General features: G+C 38.4%; 1 pseudogene; it reads left to right on the top strand.

Annotated features, from left to right (window-relative positions):
* The window catches only part of LOC138037283 (myb-like protein X), an 11,908-nt pseudogene that overhangs the window by 460 nt on the left and 6,448 nt on the right, over positions 1-5,000 (top strand).

Below are 5,000 nucleotides of genomic sequence, written 5' to 3'. Positions count from 1 at the left end.
GGAGTGCTGGTCAATGCTTGGAACAGACCGCCATTTTGGCTTACCGTAATAAAGGGAATAAGGCTCTATCTTTATAGACAAAATTTCTTAACGTGAGAAATGAACTGGTAGAGATGCGTGATACAAATGCCTGAAAATGCTTTTTTATTTCACCATGTTACAGTGTAAGGTAAACACAGTTTACATGTAGGTGAATCCACTATACTGATTACCTCAAAGACTGGGAGATTGTAATTAAGTCTTTATTTCCTCCATGCCCCACTTGTTTAAAGGATGAATAATCAGTATTTAACTAAACATATACATGGTATATTTTTAAACAGAGATGTGGTATCTGGTATGCTATGAGGATGACAATAATTTAAGGGTTCTTGGAAGTGATGAAATATGTCACATCTTCCCGGACGATGAGGCTGATGATGGTAATGATGATTTCACAATTGATGATATTGTGAGTGCTATCACGCCGGGGCCAAACCACCCCTCAAATCGGTGATCTAGTGTCCAAGAAAAAAATCCAATATGGCGGCTAAAATGCGCGCAAAGGCCTCTGGTCTGAATTTATTCGAAATCCCCTGCAGATGACCCGAGAAAAACCTCGCCGTGTGAAGACTGGGTACCTCGAAGAGAGAAATGGCGGGCAAATTCGTTTTCTAGAGAAGACAAGCTTTATTTTGATGTGTAAACTGCCAGGGTTATTCTTGAAGCGTCCTTCATAGAAGCATGCTTGGAGTGGCGAACCAAGACAATTTACCGGTTGAAGTGGGCATCGAAAGGTGAGTTTTTAACTTGATTTTTTGGGCTTTATGTAGTTTACGAGAAAAAACAAAAATGATAGGATTTTAGTTCGATTCTTCCTCTGTTAGAAAGTTTGATTTTACATCCCAAATAGCATTGAATGAAAAAAATAAATCAATGGTATTTCAGCATACCGCAAGGAGTGACAAGAAAACGTCGATTTAATATTGGTGCTTACCAACATGCCAAAAAGATAGCCATACAAAATGCAGAGGCCGAGCAATCCAGGGCTGTTAAGGCCCTTAGAAATGGTCTTGTTGAGAAGGAAGGGGAGTTGGAAGAGCTCACCAAAATGCTGAATGCTCAAACAAAGAAAATAGTGAGAAGGAAAAGAAAGGTAAGAGGTATTTAATTGCATAATTTCTATATTATATCAATAAATTTGTAGTGGAAGGATATCTTAGCAGTATCTGAGCTTTTCAACTAAAAACTAAAATAAAGCCACTTTTCCACAATATTATTGTCAATTAAATTTCAGAATTTATTTCTGTATAATGCATTTAATGTGCTTCGTGGAATTACTATGCAGATGGAGTACTTTGCAGGTGTACATGCATGTACAGCTGTAGGTGTAGGTCTAACCCAGTTAACCCTAATACTGGTTTACAGGGTCACAACTCCAGCAATTTGCACCGTCCAGATTAGGTGTATACTTGAGTGGTATTAGTGAGATCACAAGGACTGTATTTTTAGGTAGTAGTAATATTATGTTTAGACAGTTATGTTAGTGAGTTAGTTTGGAAATGTTTTTTTTAAAGCTCACAGGAATAGAGAACAGTACAGATGAGTGTGAACACCCAAGTATGCCAGGAAAAATGTCAAGGAGGCCATCTGTGATCAGTAAAATCAATTCAGCTGATAGTGAAACACTAAGTTTGTCAGCGAGCCAGTTCAGGCGACGAAAACAGAAAACTGTTGAGGCTGTTAAAGCAATCCACTGTGGCAGTCATGTTTACACTTCTCAGAAAGAACAAGCAAAATCAATAAAAGATGGCCTTTGGACAACTTTGATTACCTCGGCAGAAACTGGAGAGATGAGAGAGTATATATCCAATTCTAAGAAATGCATGGATTCACTTGTTCCAAGCATTGTGAACAGCAAGATCAAAGAATATGAAAAGAGCCAAGCAAACAAAATTAGAAGCATGCGAGTACTTTATGAAAGTGAGCTGCTTGGAAAGAGAAAATATACCAGTATAAGAAATAGTTCTGATGTCTTGAATGAGTCAGGAGGGAAAAAGAGAAAAAATCAGAAAGCAGAAATTCTTCCAGGGGTTGAAGTGCCCAAAATTTTACCCTATAAAACTCTGATGTCCTTTTTGAAAACTATTGATGTTGGAGAAGTGAGAGATTTACAAACACTAGCCACAGAGCTATCTACAGAATGTGTTCCTGGCGTTTACAGACCACTTAAATCATATCTCCTGAAACTTGCTGATCTGTATATGGATCTTCATAAACAAATCCCCATGCTTCATTGGTTTCATGGTGTAGAGGGACTATTCTGGGTTGCTATAGGGGCAGATGGTGCACCATTTGGTTAAGATGATTGCGCCACTGGTAAGCTTGTTTAGTTAGTTTAGAATAACATGAATGGCCAGTTTATGTAAAATCGCTGCACGAAACTTTTGAATTATCAGTATATCTTTTAGAGCTTAGTTGTACCTCAGGATACTGTGAACAATCTTTCACATGCATTTCATTGTGTAAGTAAGGGCCCATATGAACAATGTTAATATTCTTATATTTAGTACTTCTTTATATCACTTGGGGGCATAACATAGCTGTGGTAGTGACCACTTCTGCTGTACTGATCGTGATCTGTTATGTTCTTATAATCATCCTTGCAGCCTACTTAGTCAGTATCCTAAACCTGTTAAGTCGCATCCAGAGTTGCAATGAAAATCACCTCCTGCTGGGAGCCAACTGTGAGGAGGACCACCCTTTGATGAAAGACTACACACAACAACTTACAAAAGAAATGGAAGAAGTGGAAAACAAATGGTTGACCACTGAGAAGGGGTATCAAGTAAGATTTGCCATGAAATTAATTCCTTCAGACATGAAGTGGGCCTCCTCTTTCTCAGGAGAGTTGAACAATGCTGCAACATATTTTTCCCCATTTGCAAATGTCTCACAAAGCAACAAGCACACAATGTTTGGCTCTATAGGAGGTTCGGATGCAACCTGGCAGCCATGGAGTTATGAAAAGAGATTAGAAGTGGCAAAAAAGGTTCAAAAATTTAAAAAGCGCCTAAAAGATCCTGACAAGAAGCAGAGGAGTGAAGTTACAAAATTCATAGCACAAAACAAATCCAGGTAGAGTATGTTTTTATGCTGTTCAATAGACCAATTTCGATATATTAAAATTCAGTCCGAAACAAAAGGCATCATCTCGAGGCTCTGGGGAATAAATATAAGGATTTGTATGAGTTTATTCCCCAGAGCCTCGAGATGATGCCTTTTGTTTAGGACTGAATTTTAATATATCGAAATTGGTCTATTAATTTTGCTCTTATTTAAAATTTTTAGAAGTAGTTTGATTTTTATTTTATTTTTTTGGTCTACTCTAAATCTTACATTTACTTTACATTACCTTTCCAGGCAGGAGTTTATACCACCCCTTGGAAAATTTGTTAACTTGATAAAGCCTGATCCATTGCACAGCATTAACAATGGTTGGCAACAGTGGTTTACCAATTGCTTGACTGTCGCCATGCAGTACACAAATTCTAATCAATTGAAGGCTGCAGTAGTTTTATCAGATTTGCCAACTTCCTGCCCTATAGTTACGTTCCTTAATTGTGTAAAAGAACGCATGAAGTGTGGACGTCTGTACAAAAATTTTTGCCGTTGGTTTTCTGAGAAGCGAAAGAAAGGGCTTCAATACAGTTATCGCTTTACAGGTTTGGAGTCCAAGAGATTTTGTTGGAACTTTGGGCTCCTAATTGAAGTCCTCTTAGGCATTGCCAACATTTCAAGTTCAATCAAAGTAAAATTGCATGCTCTAGCATTTTCAGCTTTACAACTACGAGACAGTGGGTCACTGTTTTCAAGGGTGGAAATTAGTAGAGAACAGTTGGTGGAGCTTGAAAGCAAGTGCCAACTGTATTTCAATACTCACGCCCTTTTTCTTGATGGCATCAACCCCACAACATGGACAATTGGATATGCAATCCCCTACAGCACCCAACAACTATTTAAGGAGAGTGGGTTTGGACTTGGATTAAATTCCATGCAGGGCAGAGAAGCCAAACATATTAAACTTGCGGCTTATGTACAAAACACTTGTAACGTTAACAAAAACCAGAGGCGGTGGATGGTTTTTAGGCATGAATATATCTCTATGGTGTGGCTTCGAGAATTAGATCCCTACAGCATTACCTACCGCGCAGAAAAGAAGAAAGCTTGTGACTCTTACATTCCCAAGAGGGTAGCAGAGAAAAATGTCTCGCACTGCTACTGTGGACTGCTTAAGTCAAATTCAGATGATAAATGTCCACTCTGCATTAGCAGCACAATGAAGCTGGTGAAGGAGGCTGCTACAAACGGAAAGATTTCACCTGCTTTAAGGACAGTGTTAGACAGTGTCTAAAAGTGAGTTTGAACTTTGATTAAATTCTATGCAGGTCAGAGAAGCCAAACACATTAAGCTTGTGGCTTATGTGCATGTTTAGTTTGAAAACCAAAGGAAGGGCCAGTGCGTATGATCATAACAGACCGGAGTGGCCATAGATTGTAAAAGGAAAAATTGCTTAACAGCTTAAATTCAAAACTGTTGCTCCTAATATAGAACAAATTTTATTTGTTTGGTTTGAAAAACAAGGAAAGGGCCGGTGCATTTTACCAGCTTGCTGTGCTATTGTAAGGGCTGCCCCATGTAGAATGAACAGTGGGTATAAACTTCAATAATCAGCCTGGTCTTAGCATCTGTCATTGAAACCATGCAGTAAATTCAACAAAAGTCTGATCATAATAGGCTGGAATGGCAACATAGATTGTAAAAGGAAAAATTGCTTAACAGCTTAAATTCAAAACTGTTGCTCCTAATATATAACAAAATTTTATTTGTTTGGTTTGAAAAACAAGGAAAGGGCCGGTGCATTTTACCAGCTTGCCGTGATATTGTAAGGGCTGCCCCATGTAGAATGAACAGTGGGTATAAACTTCAATAATCAGCCTGGTCTTAGCATCTGTCATTG

The sequence above is a fragment of the Montipora capricornis genome, chromosome 2 (assembly GCF_036669925.1).
Source record: "Montipora capricornis isolate CH-2021 chromosome 2, ASM3666992v2, whole genome shotgun sequence".
NCBI classification, from domain to species: domain Eukaryota; kingdom Metazoa; phylum Cnidaria; class Anthozoa; order Scleractinia; family Acroporidae; genus Montipora; species Montipora capricornis.
Note: the sequence above shows the minus strand (reverse complement) of the source record. Positions and strands in the feature narration are given on the sequence as shown.